We start from the raw sequence: 27,111 nt of genomic DNA, 5'->3' as shown, positions 1-27,111 counted from the left end.
CCAGTATATTTCTTCCCATAAATCATTAGACTTGACCTCCAATATTTAATAATAATAAAAATAGTGATAATAATAATGTGTGTGTTCCATGGTATAACTGGTTCTCTCCTACTTTTACGTGAGTTTTGGATGTCAAACTCAGGTTGCAAGGCTTTCAAGCCAGTGCTTTTATCTGCTGAGTCGCTGCCCCAAACTCACTTCCAATAGATTTGAAACCTGGCTCTTCTTTGTACTCCTAGTTCTTGATCCTTTCATAAAGGATGAAAGGCACCAAGACCTCAATCCTATCTTCCTAGGGCTCCCATTTGCCCTGTGTTTCAGGCACAAGAAATCATTGTGTTTTCCTAAAAGTGTCATGGAAGAGGCATTTCTTTCATGCCTGTGTCTTATCTACTTAATTCCAAGCGTGGACTCTTTCCTCTCCTGACCCTAATAAGTACTCCTCCCTGGGACATGGTTATGACAGTGAACAGGATTTTTTTTCTGAGTACCATCTCTCAGTAAAAAATGTATATGTATACACACACACACACACACACACACACACACACACACACGGATATGCAATGACGATGTCTATTTTAGATAGTGGCTGCAAGAAATAAGCACATGAATACATGCTGAGTCCAGCACAACTGGGTCCAAGAAACTTGCCTGGGGCGACAAGGCAATGAAGAAATAGACGATGAAGAAAGAACAGATACACATACAGCAGACAAGCTGGAATCAGCTGGGTTATGCTAGCTCTGATAGACAGCATCTACTACACAATCTGGTAAGTTATTACGCACAACAGAATGAGGAGGGATTGGGGCTCTCAGTGGGAGGGCCCTATAGAAGAGCAGTCCTAGGCTCGAAATACCTGGCAGAGGAAGATGTTGTTGATGCTTTCTGTACACAGTCAACATTGGTACTTGGACTTGGACACAGGAAGGCTTTGCCATTTTCCTGATCACAACCTGGGGTGGGGGACTTTGTTATTACTGTGGGTCCAAGGCACTGGTTCCTTGACATGCTAGTGTTCATGTTAAAAGCACACATTTGGGGGCTGGAGAGATGTCTTAGTGGTTAAGAGCACTGACTGCCCTTTCTGGAGGACCTGTGTTCCATTCCCAGCACCCACATGGCAGCCCACAACTGTCTGTAACTCCAGTTCCAGGAGATCTGATACCCTCACACCAATGCACATAAAATAAAAAAAAAATTAAAGAAAATTATTAAAACACACACACATTAATGCAGTGGTGGTGCATGCCTTTAATCCGAGCACTCTGGAGGCAGAGGCAGGTGGATCTCTGTAAGTTCGAGACCAGCCTGGTCTACAAGACCTAGTTCCAGTCTCCAAAGCTACAGAGAAACCCTGTCTCGAAAAACCAAAAAAACAAACAAACAAACAAAAAACAAAACAAAACAAAACAAAACAAAAAAACAAAAAACCAACACACATTCACTCGGGGCTTCCTGCACTCCCAGCATCTCCCCGTTTCTTACTTCTTAGATATTTAGGATAAATCTTCATGATTAATCCAGGGCAGTTCACGATAATGCTCAGCACCACACTGTAAGGATGATTGATAGGGAAGATCCTAACAGCTGCTGTGTCCAACACAAACAAAAGGAATGTTTTAATGAGTTAAAGGGAAAGAAGCCTTGAAACTCATCAAGGATCATTTAAAAAATACTGGCAAGAGAAATGGTTTCATGATAGGCCTTTTGCATTGCTAGGATGTGCTGACATAATTGGGCCACATCCATGCTATCATTATTGGGAATCTAAACACCCAGCTAATTCCCGAATATATCATAAAGAGTTGTTGTCATACATATGTATTGGTAATCCTTGTGATATATTAAATCCTGGCCAAATGGCAAGGCTCTAGCCATCCCTGAAGAGTTAAATGGAGCTCAGGTGGTTACAGGAGTACCCTCAAAATGGGAAAAGTCATTAATATAAACATGTATGGAAAGATGTGACCAAACCACTGAATGAAAAATCAGTGGACCTGGGACCTAGGTTCAGTAGGCTTTTTCCTTGACCAGATATGCCTGCATGGGTATAATTACAAGACATATCAGAAATATAGCTGCTGGGTTAGTTCCCAACTTCAAACCTCATGCTCCTTTGTCTATCATTTTCCCCAGCCTTTTTGAATAACCCCAGGTTGGTGGTGGCATCTTCCTTGTGCAGCCACTCGACTGACTTTAAGAGGCACCCTTTAGCATTCTGTGGGCTTCAGTTTCAGCCTCTTCATATTGGAATCAGGCTCTTCCCTGGATCCAGAGACTTCACGCCTACATTAGCTCATGAGACTAGCTGAACTATTTTCTCACTACAACATCTTGCCATTGAACCTATGTTTTATTTCCCTGTCCTTCGGTGACCAGTGCTATTTCTTGGCTCCAGGCCATCTTCTGTATGATTTAAAATTTTAATGCAAGTAAATTTGAAATTACTTTATTACTTTATTATTATTATTTATTGTCAATTAATTATTTTATTTTGTTGGAATTTAGAAACTTGGTAAGGTAGAGAATTCTCCCTTTTATTTTTTCTAATTGTTGTTTGAGCCATCTGAGGATCTTTCTACAGTAGCCTGTTCCAGTGGGTTGTAAGGAATGAATGCCCATGTCATGAACCATTTCATGTTGGGCACAGAAATTTTTAAATGCAGAAGGGTTACAAGCTGGAGCATTGCCCATCTTTTTTGCCTTTAAATATTTTAATACCAAGATACTAAATGGAGAACATATTTTGTTTTGGAAAAAAATGTGTTTTTAAAGAAACAATATTCCCATTGCACAGTTACAGTTTAATTTTTTATCTGTGACTTCTGGATCTTCTTTTTCCCCTTTTAAAAAATTTAAATTAGAAACAAGCTTGTTTTACATGTCAATCCCAGTTCTCTCTCCCTCCCCCCTTCCCCTGCCCCCCACCAGCCCCCTATCCCATTCCCTTTCTGCTCCTCAGGGAGGGTGAGGCCTTCCATGGGGGACTTCAAAGTCTGTCATGTCATTTGGAGCAGGGCCTAGGCCCTTCCCTGTGTGTCTAGGCTGAAAGAGTATCCCTCTATGTGGAATGGGCTCCCAAAGTCCATTCTTTTTTTGGTTTTTTCAAGGCAGGGTTTCTCTGTGTAGCTTTGGAACCTATCCTGGCACTCGCTCTGGAGTCAGGCTGGCCTCGAATTCCCAGAGATCCGCCTGCCTCTGTCTCCCGAGTGCTGGGATTAAAGGCATGTGCCACCAATGCCCAGCAAAGTCCATTCTTATACTAGGGATAAATACTGATCCACTGCCCAGGCCTCCTAACTGACACCCACATTCAGGGGGTCTGGGACAGTCCTATGCTGGTTTCCCAGCTATTAGTCTGGGGTCCATGAGCTCCCCCTTTGTTCAGGTCAGCTGTTTCTGTGGGTTTCCCCAGCCTGGTCTTGACCCCTTTTTCTCATCACTCCTCCCTCTCTACAACTAGATTCCAGGAGTTCAGTTCAGTGTTTAGTTGTGGGTGTCTGCTTCTGCTTCCATCAGCTACTGGTTGAAGGCTCAAGGATGACATATAAGGTAGTCATCAATCTTATTATTGGGGAAGTGCATTTAAGGTAGCCTCTCCACTATTGCTTAGATTGTTAGTTGGGGTCATTCTTGTAGATCTCTGGACATTTCCCTAGTGCCAGATCTCTCTTTAAACTTATAATGGTATCTCTTATCTTGCTCTCCTCTATTCTTCCCCCAACTCAACCTTCCTGCTCCCTTATGTCCTCCTCCCCCCTCCTCTTCTCCCCTTCTCTTTCTTCTAACTCCCTCTCCCCTCCTCCCATGCTCCCAATTTTCTCAGGAGATCTTGTCCGTTTCCCTTTCTCCAGGGGACCATGTATGTTCCTCTTAGGGTCCTCCTTGTTTCTTAGCTTCTCCAGCAGTGTGGATTGTAGGCTGGTAATCCTTTGCACTATTCTAAAATCCATATATGTCTTTTTGTGACTGGGTCACCTCACTCAGGATGGTTTCTTCTAGTTCTATCCAACTGCCTGAGAATTTCAAGATTCCATTATCTTTTTTTTCTGCTGAGTAGTACTCCATTGTGTAAATGTACCACATTTTCTCCATCCATTCTTCAGTTGAGGGGCATCTAGGTTGCTTCCAGGTTCTGGCTATTACAAATAGAGCACCACCCATCTTAAGGCCCTAAAGGCAAATGCAGCAAGGCAGTGAATAGCCATCCATATGTTTTACAGCCTCCTGTGTGTGAGCATAGGTTTAAACAAAATGAGAATAATCAACAGAAACAATTCACAAATTTTACCCTCCCAAAGGAGGAGACATGAAGAACCTGCCAAAGAGCACTGGATCATAACCTTCTGGAGTAAGCACCATCATGTGTGACAGGATCACAGTGGGTGCTTGCTTAACTGTTTGCCTAGCTTGTTCTCTGGAAATGAAATTTCCTTCCAAAAAAAGAAGACTTTTGATGGTACAGAACATGACTCTCCTGGGATGTTTTCCAGGCAGACTGCAGAGCAGCAGGGGACCATGATGCTGAGGCATCAGCTAATGCATTACCTGCTTCAGTCAATGGCCACGGGAGACCTGAGTGTGACTGAATATGGCCAACATAGCCATGATTCTGGTGGGGACACAGCAATTCCCGGGTCCTACGGGAAAGATGGTATCACTCTTGATCTGGGGTCTGATCAGTGTGGGCCATCTTCAAGGTTCATATTACTCCTACTACGCAGGAGCTGTTGCAGTAAATACTAATGGGGGCAAAAGGCAAAACCTTCTAAAACCATGAGAATTGGGAAGAGTTCTTGTCACTGAGCTGAAGTGTAGGATGATCATTGTACTTTAGAACCCGAGGAAGACTGGAAGGCAGGCACCTATACTATTGCCAGAAGGATATATAGACAGTTTTAGCCAAAGCAAGGTATTGAGACTGTATGACCTTGGGAAAAATAAACCCATGTGTGGATGCATGCTGTAACATCTTGGATGGCAGAAAAGGAGAATCAGGGTAATGAGCCAAAGAACATCATCAAGTGGTGGACTGTTGCCACAGCCAATCCTGCTGAGCTGCATAAGAGATGACATTTGTCTCTGCTCTTTAGCACTTCTATATAGACTTTGTGCACTTTTGAGACTAATTTTTACCACCAAATCATAGTAAGTATTCAAATCCCTGATGGGGAAAATCCCAAATGCAACCATCCCAAAGCACCCTATAGTTGCCAGAGTACCAAGTAGTGTCATAGATGATTTTAGAATAGCTAGTGAAAGAGCTGCTACCAGATCCCATCTCTATACTATTAGACATGGCCACTTTCGCTCTAGCTAGTGCCATCTGTTTTAGTTAGGGTTTCTATTGCTGTGACGAAACACCATGACCAAAAAGCAAGTTGGGGAGGAAAGGGTTTATTCAACTTAACACTTCTATATTGTTGTTCATAATTGGAGGAAGTCAGGACAGGAACTCAAACAGGGCAGGATCCAGGAGGCAGGAGCTGATGCAGAGGCCATGGAGGGTAGTTTCTTACTGGCTTGCTTCCCCTGGCTTGCTCAGTCTGCTTTCTTACAGAACCCAGGACCACCAGCCCAGGGATGGCACCAACAACGAGGGACTGGGCCCTCCCCTATTGATCACTAAATGAGAAATGCCTTACAGCTGGATCTCAAGGAGGCATTTCCTCAACTGAGGCTTCATCCTCTCTGATGACTCCAGTTTGTGTCAATACACCATCCTATCCTCAGAAGTGAGAAGAAATATTAACATCTCCTATAAAGCCTGGAAAAGTGACAATTACTGGTTAATAAGCTTAAGTGAGGTTTTGAGCCAATTAATATCTCAACAGTGTTTGAAAATCATTAAGTTTTGAGACAATCCTTATAAATTTTTAGCTTGTGAGGGTGTACAGTTCATGCCTCTATAATTTTACTGGAATATTCAAGTAGGCATGTCTTTTGACACCCTTCTGAGGTAGACATGTCTTTTGAACCTCTTTTGAGGTAGACAAAAATGGCTGGCTGTCAGTTAAGAAGATTTAGGATGGCTGATTAGAATATCATCCAAATAATGGATGATGTAAGCCTTAGGGATTTTGCTATATATGGGTTTGACAGCTTTGGCAACAAATTCCCGACACATAGTAGGACTGCTTTTCATACCCTAGGGGAAAACATTCCATTGGAAATGCTAGGCAAAAGAAACGTAAAAATTTCATTTTCACAATCCCAGGATGTAGTGGAATGGTGAGCATCTAGGCAAACTATAATTAAATGAAAATGTGAAGGGACCAGCTCCCCATTTCAGCAGCCATAACAGCCTACCACCTGCTTGCCTGACCTTGCCTTGGTCACTAGGTCAGATGCCTGCCTCGTGGCAAGGAACCAATCAGAAGTTAGCGGGTAGTGCTATGCTTTACGGCTCTGAGTGTGCTTTACGGACAAGTGTACAGCAATGAAGGGCAGAGCATAGCAATCGCCCTGGGAGGGCCTATGGGCCATAACAACCAGTTGACCAATCAACACAGGGAAGGCTCTCCAAGCCTGGAGGCACACCAATCCTGAGCCTGTGCATTCCCCTAGACACTCCCCTTACGCTACCCTACAAGATCTCTATGCAGACGCTTTGAGCTGTCTCTCCTAGCCATCCGCTATGGTGGATGGACGAAAGGCCCGAGCTAACATGGGGTTAGCTCATTAATCAACTGCAATAAAACTTCTTGCTGTTTGCATCAAGTTTCCGCCTCCACCTGGTGATTGGGGTGGCTGTGGTCCAAGATCCTGGGGGCCTGAGCCTCCAGGGTTCTTTCAACAGCTGTCCTGGCTGCAGGGGTTATTTATAGCTCTTAAATCTGGTAGCATCCTACATTTACTTAGTTTCTTTTCTATGATGAAGATTGGGGTATTCTAAGGACTATTGGACTGCTCTATGTGTCCAGCTTCTAGTTATATCTCCAACAAAGCAGCGGTAACAGTTGAGTGTTTCGTGCAATCTACCCGGACCAGTTTCTCTGATAGCCAAATGATCTGGTGCCGGAGACCTGCTTCTCTCTCTCTCTCTCTCTCTCTCTCTCTCTCTCTCTCTCTCTCTCTCTCTCTCTCTCTCTCTCTCTCTCTCTCTGTGTGTGTGTGTGTGTGTGTGTGTGTGTGTGTGTGTGTGTGTGCGTGCGTGCGTGCGCGTGTGCGTGCGTGCATGTGTGTATGTTCAGGTCCCAAAGGAGGAAAAGGACAGTCTGAGTGTGAACTGGAATGGCTGCCAGCAGCCTTTAATTGAGATTACACTATTTTGGTTTTGGTTTTTTTTAAGACAATGTTTCTCTGCAGCTTTGGACCTGTCCTGGAACTCACTCCGTAGACCAGGCTGGTCTCCAACTCACAGAGATTTGCTTGCTTCTGCCTCCTGAGTGCTGGGACTAAAGTCATGCACCATCACTACCCATTGAGATTACACATTTTATACTGTATAGTTTTACATTTAGGATTAAACAGGAGGCAAGGAGCATGTGAGCTGGGGTGTGGCTTGAGATCAGGAGTTGAGGAAACTAGCCTTGACCTTGACAATCAGCACCAGTCATATGTTAATGAAGGGTTACAAGTTCCTCTAGCTAGATACAAGAAGAATGACTGCTTTCTCAGGCAGGAGGAACTTTCCTCAAGTTCCCATGGGAATGCAGACCCTTATCCAAATGCCTGACCTTGGGAAAAGAACTTCTGCGGAGCAGACACTACACTACAGTTTCCCATTATACACTACCATTTCTCTGTGTTTATTAACTGAATTCTTGCCTTTAATGGCCTCAGACTCTAGGTCTGAATCATAGGCATCTCATCCTTGGCATCAGGTGTGTCTAGTAAATCTCTAACAGTCCTATTCTTGGTGTAATTATGAGGGCACAATGGAATTCCTGATTCCAGGTGGCAGGGATTTTTTTTCCAAAAAATGATTTTGTTTAGAGAGGCTACATTTTATCCTTTACTAAGCCCACACAAAATTTCCCAAAGGGAAAGGCATTAATAGTGGGATCTCATCATTAAAAATAAAAGTATAAAGGTGCTGGAGAAGTGTGATCTGCAATGTGGAAATGCTGGAACTTTGTTAAGCAGCAATGGTCACCATGTGGCCCACATCAATCTGGGAGAGAAATTTGCATGGAGGGTGCCTTGTAGCACTGGCCAGGGCTATTAACTGAAAGAATCAGCCATAGGATGCACCAATCCCAGCCTTTTATACCTTGAGTATTTTTGGAGAGTGATTGTACCTTGCTAAGTTTTACCTAACTCCCATAAAGAGTTAAATGTCTTGTGTAGCATCTGATGAGAGACAGTATGGTTTGGGTTAAACAAAGGAATCCCCATTTGGCTCAAGATGTATCAGCCCCATAAATTCACCGGCATATTGGGCAGGACATATGGCCTCAAGACACCTTAATGACCTTTGGCATCCCAGCAAATTATGACAGAACTTAATGATGGTACCCAGGCTGAAATGGCCATGCTGAGATCCAGTGTTAATCTGCAATTACAGACTCGTCAGCCCTGAGGTCAAGAGGCTCAAGACAAGCTGTACCATGTAAGGGCACCTTTATTTCTGGGCAATTCTCTATTATTTGTATCCAGTAAGCATGATTTGAGGACTGACTGGGACAACTAGGAGATGAAGATACAACATACAATTGAGAAATGACAAATAGACATACAGAAAATCTGGGATGGCCTGTGCAGGGTGGCCTGCACTTGCTCTGTTGGAGAGCACTACTATACAATTGGGAAACACAGGCATTTATTATGTATAGCAGAAGGAGGAGTGGTTAGCTACTGTGGGTGGGAGGTCTTTGTAGGGGAGCAGCCTCAGGTTGTAAACATCTTGGAGAAGCAAGCTGCTGTTGATGCTTTCTGCACAAACTGTCAATATCCTTACTCTGACAGAGAAAGACTGATATTTCCCTAAGCATGACTGGGGAGGCCTTTATCATCTCCATGGGTCTGAGGCTTTGGGCCCTTGATATGGCTGAGCTCATGGCAATGACACACATTCATTCAGGATTTCATTTACTCCTTACACAATTGCTCAGAGATTCCTCTGCTTCCCACAAATATATATATATATATATATATATATATATATATATATATGGACATCACAGATTACCAAATATTACACCATCGTTAGCATCATTACACAGTTGAGTACACATTCAGAAAAGATACATTTTAATATTTTTCAAAAACATTTGTATATAACCCAAATTTTATCATTTGTACATTTATGAATGTATATAATCCCTATTTCATGGGGAACTTGGTGAGAGAATGAAATATGGTGGATAAATCATAAAAAATGGAGTCAAGTGGTGGTGCACTCCTGTAAGTCCAGCACTTGGGCAGCAGAGGCAGGCAGATCTCTGTGATTTGGGGCTAGCCTGGACTATACATAATGTAAATGTTCACTCAGGCTCTTTGATGTTTAATATTTGTTATGGCATAGTATCTATAAATGTCATTTTGCTTCAAGATAGTTTGGAATTACATACGATGGGGATTGTAATAGATCTTTGAAACATGTTAGATCTGAAAATACCAGTCAATCTACTGTAGTTCATTCAACTTCTTTACCTTTAGAAGCCACTCGAGAAAGGACTAGGTTTGAAGATGTGTTCGTAACATGTGTGAAGTTTTTTCTTAGCACTCAACATCAATGACCAAAATAATCAGACATCTTCCAGGTTAGAGGAATGTGCAATGAATTGATCATGCCTATTATTTCTGTCCCTCTGACCATATCTCTCAGACACCATGACATGACTTCCAAATTTATATGCTGACCTGTTTATAAAAAAGGGACTGAGGCTTGGGTAATGTTGTTTCTTATTTACAGACAGCAGCAACAGCAAGGCCCATTTGACAATGTGAAATGAGCCTCAAATACAAATAAGCCTGCTCTCTTGAGAACTGCTAAGTCTAGTCATCTTCTCTGAGCAAAGTGAAGTGGGAAATATTGTGCACAAGGAACTGAATGTTCAGAGCCCTGAATACTATACAATGTATTTGCATTTCAAATTCAATCATATTATCCGCAGTCTCTCTTAGCTGATTTTTATTGAGTACAATAGGGAACATTATAGACAATATAATCTTAAGTCTTTAAAGGTGTAAATAACTCAAGAGATTTGTCTTCCTGGGATTGGAGAAATGGCTTAGCATTTTAAGGTACTTTTGGCTTTTTCGGGAGACCCAAGTTCAGTTCCCAGCCCCCACATCAGGCAGCTCACAACCAACTATAATTCCAGGTCCAGGGTATCTGATGCCTCTGGTCTGTGCAGGCACCTATACTCCCACCAACATACCCACAGAGAGACACGCATACATACACATAGATAAAAATAAGATAAAATATTTCCCCCAAATAAGTTGTCTTTCTAGAATATAATACTTATGTCAAAGTTCCTATTTATATACCTAAAGATTCTTATATACCATTATGGGATCCATACAATATCTAATCAATGACTCATTTTGTAAAAATGAACACATGTGGCAATGTTTCTATGCTTGTGAAACTGTTACCGCAAGGGTCCCCTTGACAATGCAGGAACAGTGCAATGGCCTTTTGAAGATATTATATACAGCACATATAGGAGGTGATTCATGGCAAGGCTGGAGCAAGGTTCTCCATGGGAATGAATTACTATTCAATGTATGATGCTGTTTCTACCAAAGCTAGACTTCATATGTCTGAGTACCAAGAAATGGAAATAGGAATGTACCCACAGTCACCCAGTGCAAAATTTTTGTCTTCTGTTCAGGCATTTCTGTTTTCCATTTTGTTTTGTTTGGTTTTGCCAGACTGTATAGAGGAAAGAATGCTTCTAACATTCTCTCTCTCTCTCTCTCTCTCTCTCTCTCTCTCTCTCTCTCTCTCTCTCTCTCACACACACACACACACACACACACAGGGTGGGGGAGAGAGGGCTCATATTGGTGTCTTTGGAGACCACTAACCCATTAACACACATTTTTTACAGTACCTTATTACAGCTTTTATATCACAGTAATACTGACCTCATAGAGTGTGTTAGAATTACTTTAACTGGCGGCAGTGGCACACGCCTTTAATCCCAGCACTCCAGAGGCAGAGGCAGAGGCAGAGGCAGGCATATCTTTTTAGTTCGAGACCAGACTAGTCTACAAGAGCTAGTTCCAGAACAAGCTCCAAAGCCACAGAGAACCCCTGTCTGAAAACCTGCCCCCCCACAAAACGAATTATTTCTTACTCATCATGTTTTAGGTAGTTGGTACAGATTAATGTTAATTCTTCTAAAAATGTTTTAGACATCAGATCCAGAGGTTGTTTTTTTCTTAGTGCTACTCATCCTCTTAATATCCACATTTGGCACAATGTTTTATTCTTATTATAATATTTATAGATATTTAAACTCAAAGTGACACCTGGCTGCTGCGTCCAATCCATATAACATGACAAAATGGGATTTCTCTCTACTGATGACCTACCCACCAGAGGAGTCACTGTCTCATCAAAGAACCCAAGTGAGTTTGAGTTCGGTCAGCTGAAAGCTTGCCTTGAGGGTTAGAAAACCAGGGTTAACTATAGGAAGCAACTGTTTCCCTTCACTCTTCCAGGGAGCTATATTGCCCACTTGTTCCTGATCCTTTTGGGCATCCTTTTTGCTTCCTTTATGGATTCCCAAACCTTTCTCCTCTCTTTCATATATATTTATAGGTGAGAGGTATACAAGGCCATTTTAGGATCTGCTGTGAGGATGATGTCGGCAAGCACTCCCTATGCTCTCAGATAGCATTTCTTCATCTGGGCTCGTGTATGGACAGGAATACTTTTATTGCAGATCACAGGAATTGGAGTCAGTACTCAAGGTAATTTCAAGGTCTATAGCTAGGACTGAGATTTATGTGCCTGTCATGAATAGCTTCTACCAGGTGTCTTGACAGACAATTATCATAAAAGAACTAATGCCCAATGGGGAGAACTAAGTCCATAGTATAGCTACTTCTGGGTCTGGAGATAGGACAGCAGTTAATGAGCCTGTCATCTGTGCTAGGTCTCTCTTCCCAAAGACCTCTGCTATGTCATGGTACTACAAAGATAGCACAAATACCTACCGCAATTCAATTCCAAAACTCTCAAAAAGGTACTTTTGTCCATGAATATCTGTGAAAGTATTGTTGCCATGGGGGAATATAAGCAGGGGACCTCCTATTCTTCTCTCATGCTGGCATTATCCCTCCATGTAGTTTGAACTATGTGTAGTTCTGAGTATAGTAAAGCTGAATATTTCTTGACAACATAGCCGGCTGGGCCTACCATTTGGCAAATTGTTTATAAATATTGTCTATTGGATGTCCTGAGTTTTAGTTGATTTATTGCTTTCCATATTTCCATTATTTATAAGGAATTTTAATTTAAATTTCATTAAATGTACAAATAATTTGTGAGAGAATTAATATTGTTATATTATGTTGTCTCGGTCATGAATATGATATATATTTCCACATAGTAAGACCTTCTTTATTAAAAATAGCTTCATTAAAATATAACTTGCTTATCAGAAAATTCACCCATTTAAAATATCAAGTTTATTACACTTTTGACTTGTCACCATTATGAACATTGCTTAATTTTTCATAAGCTCATTATGTTGAAATATTTTGTATCTTCCATTTTTATAGTAACAATTTATTTGAATAATAATTCATGCTTAATATTGGCCTTATAGTAATTTATTTCATATTTAATACAACAAATTTACTTGTAAATACATTGAATTTTGGTTTCACCCATTACTTTCTGTATTTTAGAAACACTTCTAAAATGAAAAGCTGTTGCTTCAGTATTATGCAAAACAAATTCTGGTATGTTTCTTTTGATATTTGTAGTGCCTTCCAAACATTTATCTGGAAGTCTGAGGACAAAAGAGCTCAGACTGAACAAGGAAATGAAGTCTGAAACACATGGAAAACACATGAGAAGTAGCACTAGCTGAGGGAAATGACCAGAACTAGAGATGGAGAGTGAGGACTTTGAGACGATTGCCATTATGATGATAAAGGATCTTCATTAGGAATATGCAGAGGAGTAAGTGACTTCCTACATTGTAGTGGACCTGGCAGACAGATGTCTGCACTCATACAAGAGCAGTGGATGTGGGGATAAAAGCCAAAATGACAAGGGGATGACACCATTGCCTAATGAGTGACCTTTATGTCCAAAGGATCTATTACCACACTCTTCATTTTTATCCGTTCCCTCCCAAATCTGCTGGGAATAATAAGTGGAGACTGTCATTTGGAGATATTCTAACAGAAATTAACTTTTTATTTAAAAAACTTATTCACACAATGTATTTTGATCATATTCTTCACACACACACACACACACACACACACACACACACACACCGATTTCTGGCTCCTTCCATCTGTCTCTTTCCTCTCTTGCTTTATGTCTCCTTCTGTACATCTGCCCTACCCATCAGAAAAAACAACAGAAAATGAACACCAAAACAGACAAACTAAAAGAAAAAAATTACTAAGACAAAAAAAATTATCAAATCAAAACAAAGCAAAAGGGCATGTTTCTGCGTGTGCATGCATGTACACACACAAAACAAAACATGTAGTCCATTTTGTGTTCTTCAACTATTCCTGGGCACAGGGCCTGCACTGGAGTGTGGTTGATATACCCACTGACACTCTCTTGGGAAAAATTGATTTTCTCTTTATTAGGAGGTATCAATTGCAAATAGTTTCTTGGTTGCTGCGACATTTTGTGTCCCCTTCCCCTTCTTAGTGCTGGGATTTTCTAACAGCAACTCCCAAATATCAATTAAAGTACACAATCAAATATCACCAAATACTTACAAATCTTTTCTTTGAGAGTCTGGCTTATCTTACTAACACAATGATCAGTGGTTCCATCCATATTTTTTTTGCAAAAGAGCTAATTTCAATCTTCTTATGGCTGAAATGTGTGTGTGTATATATGTATATATGGTATGCATGTATGTATGCATGTATGTATGTATGTATGTATGTATGTATGTATGTATGTACATATGCTAGTTCCAAATCTTGGCTCCTGTGGCTAGTCCAGCAGTAAACATAAATGTGCAGTTGTCTGTGTACTATCTTTGGGTGTATTCCCAGATTAGTATACACGTGTCATATGGTAGTTGAACTTTTAGCTTTGTGAGATATTTTTACATAGATTTTCAGAGTGGCTGGACTGATTTACATTCACACAAGAAGTGCCATTCTGTTGGATGAAAAATTACACTTTATATTTAATATAATACCAAACATAGTCAAATGTATTCTCTCTCAGGCACAACTAACTTATTTTATAATTTAGAGGGACTTGGGAACATTCTTGGCCTTCTAGAAGGACCACCTATCCTTGTGCTTATTTGTAATTGGGTGTTCTTTTCCAAGGAAGATTCAGATTATTTTGTTTTTGTTTGTTGCCTGCTGTTTGAGCAGATAGTAGCAAGCCTGGTGCCTTTTCACTCTGGGTGTTCTTGGAAGACCATAGCTTCAGGTTCTTCTGTCAGAATTCTACCATAATTTCCATATGCAGTGCAGCCCAGGCTGTCTCCACTTTCATCCAGCCCCAGTGGATCCCTTCAGTCAGTCATTCTCTCTCTTGTTCATCACTTTTTTGGTACCTGTGTCCAGGAGAAGATAGAGGCTCCCTGCCAGCTACCACTGAAAACTGTTACAGCAGTATGGAAAGCTCCTTAAGAGAAAGCTATCACCTTCTAGCCAAAGGATTGGAATGTACCTGGGTGAAGACATATGACTGTCTCCTCCCTTGAGTGGCACATGTCTTTAATCCCAGACCTTGGGAGGCAGAGGCAGGATGATCTCTGAGTTTGGGGCCAACCTGGTCTACAGAGCAAATTCTGAGACAGTCAGAGCTACACAGCCCCCCACACACACACACACACAGAGAGAGAGAGAGAGAGAGAGAGAGAGAGAGAGAGAGAGAGAGAGAGAAAGAGAGAGAGAGAGAGTGTGTTAATGGAGAGTGTGTATTAATGTAATTGAACTGGCCACTTACCTGACAAAGGGACCACCCCTCCAGAAAGAAGATTCACCTTAAGCCGTGCTAAAAAAAGGAAAGAGGAATAATTAGCCCTTTAATGAAATAATGTACTTTTCCTATTCAGAGTTCCAGCCTCTAGCACAATAGCTTCAGTCTCATAATTTATGTAAATCAGGTTGTCTTTCTGGATTACTGAGAAGAGAGTAACTTTTCCATTTCTTCCTTTCTTTCTTTTTTTTTTCTGAGCATGCTTTCCCCTGACACTTTGGGCTCAACTCTTTCTCTAAAGCTCCCCACTCCACCATGTAGCTGCATGTCTGCCATATAACCAACATCCATGCCAGCATAGCTTTTTTTTCTCTGCTCCATTTTCTTCCTCCAGGCATCTGTTGAGATTTTCAGCTTTCCTGCCCTGAGATTTTTCTTTTAAAGTTGTGCCTATTGTTTCCACCCTTAATTTTTTCTTTTTTTAAAGACTTTATTTATTTATTACATATACAACATTCTGCTTCCATGTATATCTGCACACCAGCAGAGGGCACCAGATCTCATAACAGATGGTTGTGAGCCACCATGTGGTTGCTGGGAATTGAACTTAGGACCTCTGGAAGAGCAGTCAGTGCTCTTAACCTCTGAGCCATCGCTCCAGCCCCGAAACTGAATTCAGTACCTCTGGAGGAACAGTCAGTGTTCTTAACCCCTGAGCCATCTCTCCAGTCTTAACTTTTTTCTTAATGAGACTAAGAACCCCAAGAGGGGACCCCAATTTTCCTGCTAACATGTAGTGACTCCACCATGATTTGCTAAGCTTTCCAGTTGACCAGAGGCCAATTGGTGATTGGTTGCTTGTGCACATAAGACCTCATAGATCAGAGCTGGGCAGTGGTGGCACACACCTTTGATCCCAGCACTTGGGAGGCAGAGGCAGGCAGATCTCAGTGGGTTCAAGATCAGCCCAGTCTACATAGTGAGTTCCATGACAGCCAGAGCTACACGGAGAAAACCTGTCTTGAAAACCAACAATAACAACACAAACCTCACAGATCTCACCTCATCTTATTTTGTTTTTCAGTTCTTTCTTTCATAGATATAAAGCCTATTTTGTCCATTTCTTCAACTTTATCAGGGCATAGTCCTGCTTTTTCTTTTTTTTTTTCTTTGGTTTCCTTCCTCCTATTACTTCTTTTTCTCTTTGAGGCTAGGTCTCACCATGTAGCCTTGTCTGCCTGGAATACACTATGTGGACCAGGCTCCAGGCTGGCCCAGGTCTCACAGAGATTTATCTTCCTGACTCCCGGGTGCTGGGATTAAAGGCATATGTCTCCACACCAAGTGAATTTTTTTATTTTTTATGGATGTTAAAAGCTCTCCTTCCTCTAACTTTCTGAAGTTGAACATCTTTGCCAAGTTATTTTTTTCAAGGTAAATTTTATGTTAGAGAACGATTATCTAAAACTTGATTCTGGGTCTTCTAAGTCAAAATAAGTTGTGTCATAGACAAGGAAATACCTTGCAAGACTTGTAGAAAATGGTTTCTTTAATGGAGAAAATACAAATGCTATAGAAAATGACTAATTTTTATTGACTGCATTAAAATGTAAATTTTTAACATTACTGAAGTTTGATTTTACAGGAGCTGTATAATAATTTCCTCTGAGAAGGTAGGGAGAAGGGAACTGGGATCGTCATGTAATTCAATCTTGTTTGTAATTCAAATATACAAAAAATAAAATAAAAAAATAATAATAATTTCCTCCAAGATTGCATCATTTCCTCCTCTAGGGAAGCTACTTAAGGCAGAGGCAAGCAACACAAAATAGTTTCAGGAAGTCCTTAAACTGACCAGATTCACTGGGACCCTCCCTCTCAGACAAGATAAACTACAAAGAAGACTCTGAAAGGCCCTAAGCTGCACAGAAGACTCCAACAAGCCCAGCTGCCTGGAAGAAGCAGAAACCAGCTGGACTGCCGAGAAAGGTTTAGTCCATTAGGACACCTGGAAAGGACACTCTCCAACCTGTTGACCTGCCTGCAGGCTGTGCAGTGTGCTCCAGGTTCCCAGCTTCATGAGCCGTCACCCATGCTGGGGTGGGCTTTGTAGACGTTGCTCTCTTTTTTTGTCATTTTTGCTCCTGTAAGTAACCCCATATAAAACTCATTTGTTCACCAAGTTAGAATTTGGTGGTATCTTGTACTTTGGTCTGTCATGGGATCCCTATCTGGGGGGTTAGACAGGTATGTGTTGCATATCCCCAGGAAAAATCTGTCATACAGCAAGATGAAAATTCTGTCTGAAAACAGTAATAAATTAGACATAGATGTTTACAATACTTTGCTTTTTTTCCTGTGAATTACACGATCTTTTAAAAAATACCTTAATTTCGAAACAATGAATCATAAAGTCTTGAAACTTGAATGTAAGAGCATGTGTAATGCTCCCACCAACAAAAATGAAAGTACCAAACTTGAATTTTAAAGAAGACAAAGTTATATCCAGGGCTACACAGCTAATTTGAAAATATGAAGAAACACCAGAGCTAATGACCTTATAAATCAAGCATACTTAACACATCTACAGAATATTTCACCCCAATACTTCAAAATATCATCTCAGCAGTTTGAGGAATAGACTATATTTTAGGATACAAAGCAAGTCTTAGCAAATATCAACATGCAAAATGCTTTTATTGTATCTGATTACAATCTAAGAAAACTAGAAATAAATGACAGGAAAAACTACAGAAAACATACAAAAACATGTAGCTCAAACAACAACTAGTAAAGTAATGAAATCAGGGAGAAATTTTAAAATGAAAATATTACATACCAGTACTTGTGGGATAAATGCAGTTCTAAACACAATAATTTAAAGATTTATTTGTTTTTATATTTCATGTATATGAGTGTGTGTCTGGCCAGATGAGAAACGTAGCTCCCTTAAAGCTGGAATAAGAGATGGTTGTGAGCCACTGTATGTGTGCTAGGAAATGAACATGGGCCCTCTGGAAAACCTGTTCTGGCTTTTAACTGCTGAGCCATTTCTCCAGGTTCCAAATCCAGTCCTACATGGTAGTTTAGACCTATAAATGTCTGCATGAAAAAAGCAGAGTGATCTGGGTTACCTTGATCAGGCAACCGAGACCCAGAGAGACAAAAATGATAATGTACTCACTTTACTTGAAAGTGACTATTAGCTGCAAAGTAAAGGATAATCACACTACAGTCCACAGACCCAGAAAGGCTAAGTAACAAGGAGAGCTCAGGGTTGGGTTGGGGGTGCATGGATCTCCATGGGAAGGGGAAACAGAATAGATTTTGAGGGTGGACTTGGGGCAGACATTTGGGCGGTGACGTGGTGGTCAATGTGGAAACCTAGTACAGTGGAAACTTCCTAAAATCTATGAAAGTGACCCCAGTGAGGACTCCTAGTAATGAAGGATACAGAGCCTGAACGGGCTATCCTTTGTAGCCAGGCAAGGCTTCCAGTAGTGGGACTGGGATACCAACTCAGCCACAAAACTTTCAACTCACACCTGTCCTGCCTGCAAGATATGCTGGGGCAATGGTGGCAAAAGCTTATGGGAGTGGCCAACCAATGACTGTTCCAACTGGAAGCCCAAACCAAGACAGGGTGCCCAAGCCAGACATTGCCTAGATAGTCAGGAACTGGAAGCTGGATGGCTCAGAGACTTAGGGTAGAACCAAACACGAATGACAAAAAAAGAAGAGAAGGAAGTGGAGAAGTAGAGAAAGAAAAAAAGGAAAGAAGAAAGAAAAGTCAAAGTCAATGACATGATGCCTAACAATATTCTGCCATACTCATAAATTGGTGCCTAGCCCAATTCTCATCAGAGAGCCTTCACCCAGTAACTGATGGAAACAGATGCAGAGACCCACAGCCAAACATTTGGCAGAGCTCAGGGAACCCTGCTGAAGAGAGGGAAGAAGGATTGGAGCCAGAATAAAAGTGAGGAAGAAATGGAAGAGTCTTAGAACTAGTAACAAGGTTCAATTAGTGAGGAGAGACATTTGAAGAGTCAGAGAATGTACTGCTATTGCAGAGACCTAGTTTAGTTCCTAGCACCAAATCATTGGGTGGCTTACAACTGCCTGTAACTCCAGTTTCAGGAAACCTATGGCCTCTTCTGGTCTCCACACACAACTGCATGCATATGCCCATCCTCCCAAACAGACACGTGTATATACAAACCAAAAATAAAAATAAATCTTTAATGGTGGTGGTGGTGCACGCCCTTACTCCCATCACTAGGGAGGCAGATGTAGGCAGATATTTGTGAGTTCAAGGCCAGCCTGGTCTATACAGTGAGTTCCAGGACAGCTACACAGAGAAACACTGTCTTGAAATAACATGAATTCTTTAAAAATAGTGAAAAGTTTTACCAATAGTAATACAACTGCACCAAGGAAAAAAACAGAAATAGAAGACCTCACTCTTAAATTCTACCAAGCATTTAAAAATTAATGGTGGGGCTAGAAAGATGGATCATTGGTTAAGAGCATTTCTTGTACTTGCAGGGCACCTGGATTCAGATCCAAGCACCCACAAAGTGACTTACAACTATCTGTAGTACAGTTCCATGGGATCTGACACCCTCTTCTGGCCTCCTCAGGCACCAGGCACATACATGGTACATACACACACATATAGGTAACACTCACACACATAGAAATATTTAATACTCACCAATGGAATTCAACAGCATATCAGAAATAATTAAACACCAAGTGAGAGTTATCCCTAGTATACATAAATGGCTCACCATACAGACATCTATGAGACATGTCATATTAATAGACTAAAGAGGTGGGGGGAGAGCATAATATTTTTTCAAATGATAGAGGGAAAAGCAATTGAAAAAAAAAAAACCTAACATACATTCCCGATGAAAACCAGGAAAGGGAAGAAAGTACTGAAACACAACAAAGTTGCTTCAGTAGTGAAGACCAAAGCAGTGTGACAAGAGTACCCATTCTCACCACTTCTTTTCAACCCCCAGTGACTAGGAGTTATAGTTGGAGAAATTAAGCAAGAAAAGGGACATCAAATTGGGAAGGGAAAATGTTTTCGGAGGAAGCGATCTTAGATGTAGAAAGTCCTAAAGATTCAATAAAAAGTTTAGCAAATTGCAGAACACAGATTAACGCAAAGTTAATTGTATTTCTACACAGCAATGAAAAAATCTGATAGTCTATGATAATGATTTCATTCACAATAGTATCAATACCAAAATACTTAGAAACAAACTAAGGAGACAAGCAGATGCTGAGGAGAGAAATTTAGGACAGTGATTAGGGAAATGATCTTCTAAAAACATCAGAGTATTTATTTAGTTATGAATTTGTGTGATATCTCTAGAAACACTGATGACACTAAACACATCAGTAGCAATGATACAAATGCATAAGCATGTAATGATCCAGGCAAGATGCATGTATCACTAGACAAGCAGAAATTCCTTTTACAAACATGTTAAAAAGATTTTAGTTATACAAGGATTCAAAATAATAATTCAAAAATATAATTTTAACATAGTTTATGTAAAAAGATCGTCAAAGTTAGTCTTTTGAGGTTTTTTTTCCTTTTTATAAAGAATATCCTTGCCGGGCATTGGTGGCGCATACCTTTAATCCCAGCACTCGGGAGGCAGAGGCAGAGGATCTCTGTGAGTTCGAGACCATCCTGGTCTCCAGAGCTAGTTCCAGTTCAGCCTCCAAAGCCTCAGAGAAACCCTGTCTTGAAAAAACAAAACAAAAAAAAGGGCCTGGAGAGATGGCTCAGAGGTTAAGAGCACTGATTGCTCTTCTAGAGGCCCTGAGTTCAATTCCCAGCAACCACATGGTAGCTCACAACCATCCGTTATGAGATCTGGTGCCCTCTTCTGGCATGCAGATATACATGGAAGCAGAATGTTGTATACATAATAAATAAATAAAATCTTTAAAAAAAGACAAAAAAAGGAATATCCTTAAAATTCCCCCATGGTCAGGTCAGTTAATGAAGAGTTTTTAATATATGAGCAATTAAAAAAAAACCTCAAAACCAAAGAAAAGCTAGCCTTACTTTTGTAGTGATCAGAAAAATGAAACAATGAAACGTCACTTTTCGATCACAAGACTGACAAATATTAAGTGGTGGAATAAAATTGGTACATTTATGAAAATAGTTGTTGCCACATGCAAGCAGTACATATTACATTTGGTTAGGCTTCATGAAAGTTACTCTGGTTAAAAACAATTCAAAAAAATAAAATAAAATAAAATAAAATAAAAAATAAAAACAATTCAAAGCAAGAACATTTCATTAGAGGGGGCTGACGTGAGTCAGGAACAGGTATGAGAGCCCTGTTTGCTATGCTCAAGAACTGTAGTCAATGAGGCTTCTGGAGTTAGAACACAGAAACTTTCATATGGGAACAATAGACAGCATAACCACAGAGACCGCAGGAAATTAAGTGGAAAGCCGCAGATGACTGGCATCAGTTCAAGTGGCCCTGATAATGTTTCTACTTCAGTGATGATACCACTCATTACTGGGATAACTAATTGAAATTACTGATGGTGTGTTAAAGGAATCAAGGAAAATTCAAGGACCCAAAGAGAATGTTCATTTTTCATGAGGCTCAGCAATCTGCTGATAAGGGATCTATGCTTTATCGTCAGAGCTTCTTCTCTCTAATGGAAGCTCTTTCAAAGATGACAGCTCTTTCTAAGGAGACTTGAAAGTTTCCTATGGTCCTAGACTCTGTGCTGATCCCTTTGTCACCAAGTTCAAGATCTGTATGGCTTCATTTTTGTCAACTACAGTCACTTGAGAAGAGAAAATTTCAACTGAGAAATTGCATGCATTATATTGGCCAATGGGAACGTCTGTGGGGCTTTTTCATAATTAAAGATTGGGAATTAAAGACTGACATAAGCACTAGGCTATGAAACTGAGCATCTAGAGCATTAAATAATTTCATTAAAGTCAGATATACCAGACATGGAATTTTAAGAAGAAGTATCTGATATTATATAGCCCATGTAAATCCCATGATTTTAAAATTATCCATAGTTATCCTGGATAGTACACAAAACTTGTTGAAAAGCTTTCCAGGAAAATTGCCTTTGGAAATGGAATGGGGTCTACTACAGTGTTTTTTATCCCCCTCCCCTTTTTGGCGTTGGAGCTTTGCTATTTAATGAGCATTTAACTTTGACTGTTGGATCTATCACTCGTATCCATTTGATGTTCGTTTGCTTGTAAAGCACTATTTGGGCACTGGATATCAAAAGGCATATAAATGATTTACACATACCCTTCTCTTGGGGGGGCTCCCACTCTAGTGGCAAAGACTGGAGTGAAATTTCCTGAGATACTGGAACTGGAGTTTATATTGTAAGATACACAAAGGATGCTAAAGGAGCAGGGTTAGAGCAGGGACCAAGGCAGTGTCACTGGCTGTGACATCCCAGTTGGATCTTAAACAACAGTAGGAGTAAGGCAAACAGAAAATGAAGGTGCCATCTCTTTTCATTCTCTAACATAGTTTTTTCCCTACTTCCTTCCTGCCTGCCTTCCTTACTTCCCTCCCTCCCTCCTTCCTCTTTTTGAGACGGGTCATAATAAAGCATTTTTACTGCAATAACAAAAGCTGAAACTCATATATAATGTGGGAGATGAGGAAAACCATGGTTACCTTTTTTCCAAGCTTTGGAATGGCTCCAGTTTATCTGGCATAAACTTAAAGGCTTGTTTACATCTTGGGAAGAATCAAATTTCTTTACATATTCAAGCATTCTGGTGTAGTGTACCACACAGCTCTAGCCACAGTTTATGGGGAAGATGGTGAGGCTGTGATGGAGGCAAATGTGGGATGGGCAGTGTGGACCCTAGCAGAAATGACAGAGGTCCAGCAGCTAGGCCTTAGCCCAGCTGCTTTTTAATATCCCATGGTGTTTCACATGGGCCTCTTCTCTACGAATGCCCTGTTTATTTATTATATATTGTGTATGTGTTTGTGTGTGAGCATGTTTATGGGTGCAAATGTATGCACATGCATGTGGAAACCAGAAGCCAATTGCAGATTTTATGCTTCAGTAGTCTGATGGGGATGCCCTTTATTCATTTTTCAAAGACATGGTTTCTCTGTATACCAGCCCTGGCTATTCTGGAACTTAATTTGTAGATCAGGCTGGCCTCAAACTCACAGAGATCCACCTGCCTCTGCCTCCTGAGTGTTGAGATTAAAGGTGTGTACCACCACCACCAGACTCACCTGACTCACCTTACTTTTTGAGACAAGCTCTCTCACTGAGTCCTGGGGCTTGCTGATACAGCTAGGATGGCTGGATAGTGAACCCCAGAAGTCTTCCTGTCTCTAACTCCTCAATGCTGGGATTATAGACACACCACCATGCCTGACCCTTTTTTGGGGTTTTCAAGATAGCATTTCTCTGTAGACCAGGTTGGGCTCAAACTCACAGAGATCTGCCTGTTTCTACCTCCCAAGTACTTAAAGGGATGCACCACTACCACACGGCCTGACTCTTTTTTTAAATATGGGACCAACTCAGCCATTTCTCCAGTCCCAGTCACATTTGCCTTCTCCATAAAACACAGAACTTTCAGTGGCAAAATCCACACCATATTCACTCTGTACATTGTAATTCAATCTATATTCTCACCATCTGGCCTGTCACACAGAAGGTATTCAACAGACGTGTGTGGACTGTGTATGTACTGAGTTCTCTACTTTATCACAGGTTTTGTTCTAAGTGCTTGACATAGAGCAACAAACATCTCTGCCCTTGTGAGGACCTAAAAATTTGAGAGCCAACAGATAATTACCAAATAAAACAGCAACTTCGAGTACTGACGACTATCTTACACTATGGTACTACAAAAGAGCAACTAGGGGTGAGATAGTAGTAGTTATGTTATGATAAGTCAGTTATGGAGGAGACTTCTGAGATGACAATGTGGGAACAGACACTAATATGATGAGAAAGAATAAGGCACATGAAGAATAACCAAAGGAGATGGAGTAGCTAGAGTCTTTAAAGACCTTTCAGTAGGGGTAAGGTTAATGTGTTAAAGGAGGAGCAAGCAAAGTGAACCAAGAGCAAGTAGTTAATGTTGAAGAAATAGACAGAAGCGAGGTTATATAGGCCCTTACTCTGTGCCATGAGGGGAGTGGAGAAGAGGTTAAGTGTGAAGGGAAATCATCTATGGATTTAGGAGACAAGATTATTACTTCAGTTTCCAGGTTCTGGTATAGACTGTATAGATTTAAATTCTACCTATAACACTGATCTACAGAGCTAGTTCCGGGACAGCTAGAGCTATTACAAAAAGAAACCCCGTCTCAGAAAAAAAAATACAATCTTTGGTGTCACAAATGTTCACAATTTAAAATACATGGTGAACTCTCCCTAATGGAATTAAATGCCACAGCAATTTAAAATTCATAAATGAAAAATCTTGAACAATTAACATTACTTTTCATTGTATTCCAGAACCTCTCTTTGGTATCATAATACATTTTTTATCTCTTTATTGATATCTTCTCTTTGATGAGAGACATAGTTTTTCTATACTTTTATTGTTTTCTTTTTGCAGACAGGGTTTCTGTGTAGCTTTGGAGCCTGTTCTGGAACTCACTCTGTAGAGTAGGCTGGCTTCGAACTCACTTTCTATACTTTTCTTTAGGCATGGTTTTCTTTAGTTTAACATCTTTAAAACTATTTCTTATTTTTAATTTAAGACTGTTTGCCTGTGTTTATGTATGCTTGTAAACCATGAGAGTTCCTGGCAACCATAGAGAAGAGGGCACCAACCAGATCCTCTGGAGCTGGAGTTACAGAGATTATGGGATGCTCCCTCCCTCCCTCCCTCCCCCCCTCCTCCCTCCCTCCCTCCTCCCTCCCTCCCCCCTCCCTCCCTCTCTCTCTCTTCTCTCTCTCTCTCTCTCTCTCTCTCTCTCTCTCTCTCTCTCTCTCTCTCTCTGTGTGTGTGTGTGTGTGTCCAAACCTAGGTTTTCTCTTAGAGCAGTAAGTTTTCTCACTGCTGAGCAACCTTTCTAGTCCCCATTTTGACATCTTTTGACAGCTTGTTTGAATTATTTAGTTAGCAAATATCCATATGAACCATATTTTCCTGCATACAGGCCATTTGTTTCCTTGTATGTCTTACAATTTTTGTTGAAAAGAAATGCCCTATAAGTGGGTTCCATAGTCTGGCACTGAAATTTACAGTCTATCGTTTTGTTTGATTTGTTTATCACTGCTCTGTGGGAAAGCATGTATCTTATTTTTTTCATTTTCCAGGCACTCAAGGTTAAGAGATTTTGGAATTTTCCAGAGACTTCATATTTTAGAGAGACTTCAGATATTTGAGAGGCTTTGAACTTTCAAAGGGACTTTGAATAATTTAAGGAGACTGAACTTTTGAAGTGTTCAGTTTTTAAAAGACTGTGTCAGTTTTCAAAGTTGGAATGCTTCATATTGTGATATTAAAATTAAAATTAGCATGCAATCTTGGGAACTAATGGGAAAGTTTACGGTTGAACAGTGATTGGTTTGTGTATCTAGTTGATAAGAGATTAATTGTGCGGGCTAGTTTTTTGTCAGCTTGACACAAACTAGAGTCATTTGAGAGGAGGGAGCCTCAATTGAGCATCTGCTTCCAATACAACTGGTCTATATGCAAGCCTGTGGAGAATTTTCTTAATTGATGATTGATATGGAAGGGTCCTCATCAATGTGTGGGCGGTATGACCCCTGGCTTGGTGGTACTTAGTGCTCTAAGAAAGCAGGCTGGGTAAGCTTTGAGGAGTGAGCCAGTCAGCAGCACTCTTTCATGGTTTCTGAATCAGCTCATGACTCCACATTCTTACCTGGTTTGGGTCTCTGCCCCACTTCCCTTGATCAGGGTTGTGATGTGGAAGTATAAGCAAAATAAGCCCTTTCTTTCCCAAGTAACTTTGGTCATGGTGTTTTATCACAGCAATAGAAACCCTAAGACACATGCATGCTTTAAGAATTAGGTTGTTAACAGTCTGCCCCAGGCTTTCCTTCCTGATTTAACTCATTCTCAAGTTCTCTGGAAATGAGAATCTCCACTGGTCATGCTCACCACTTGAAGAATAATTGTAGATTCTAGGTTCCCAGAAGATATCAGAGATTTTCAGTCAGTCTCATTCCAGATTTGTCTTTTGTTTTTTTGTTTTTTTTTTTTTTGTTTTTTTTCCCGGTAGGCAATTATTTCTCAATACTATACTACTGACTCAGTTGGCTCGGTGCTCAACAACTGCCTGTGGTGGGTTTTGTGCATACCTGATGGGAAGCAGATAATGTGAGTTTTGAATGAAGTCAATTACAGATAAGCACTGGAGTGAGATTTCGCGGGAAACTCCCAGCCAGGTCAGATAGTGAGCATTTTCTAAGAACAAAGCTTTGAAGGCACTGGTTCCCAGGCTATTTATTATGATGATGGTTGGCTTTCAAGCGCCCATTGGGGCTGAGGAGGGACTTAGCAACAAGACAAGCAACAGGGTGGGAAACTGCTATTCTCGCTAAGATTCACCCACCTGACTTGGGTAAAGTTATTAGATTACTGTCAGCCCTTAGTTAATTTTCAGGAATTTGAAAAAAAAAAAAACCTTATTCATTCTTACTGTTTCCTTTTTTACAGAGAAGAGGATTTCTGAAGGTTCATACATCAGTATTTTGAAATCACAATTACCATTCCAAAAGGAATAATATGTGGTTTATTCTGAGCCAAATACGAGTGACTATGGTCCAGGAATAACGCTGGTTGTCGTGAATGACATGTTCTATCACAGAAATGCTTCTATGAACCTTTTTTAGTTATGGAACAAAAGAAAACCATAAACCATTTACAACATACACTGCTAGTGACATCAGGTCAACGGGTAGGCAAAGAAGAGGAATCTGCTACAGATTTCAGATGCTATCTTATGGCAGCACAGGCTTCAGATGCTATCTTAGCTTTTTGGCCAGTGGAAGCAAATGGCCTGCTA

General features: G+C 40.6%; 1 long non-coding RNA gene across 1 annotated transcript in view; it reads right to left on the bottom strand.

Annotated features, from left to right (window-relative positions):
* Positions 1-15,553, bottom strand: part of LOC118239430 — a 35,446-nt gene extending 19,893 nt beyond the window's left edge. Inside the window, exon 1 of the long non-coding RNA XR_004771495.1 lies at positions 15,083-15,553. This is a non-coding gene — a long non-coding RNA (uncharacterized LOC118239430). The remainder of the gene's footprint in view (positions 1-15,082) is intronic.
* Positions 15,554-27,111: the final 11,558 nt, after the last annotated feature.

This window comes from Cricetulus griseus, chromosome X (assembly GCF_003668045.3).
Source record: "Cricetulus griseus strain 17A/GY chromosome X, alternate assembly CriGri-PICRH-1.0, whole genome shotgun sequence".
In the NCBI taxonomy this organism is placed as follows: domain Eukaryota; kingdom Metazoa; phylum Chordata; class Mammalia; order Rodentia; family Cricetidae; genus Cricetulus; species Cricetulus griseus.
The sequence above is the reverse complement of the archived record's forward strand: the minus strand, read 5'-3'. Positions and strand labels throughout refer to the sequence as shown.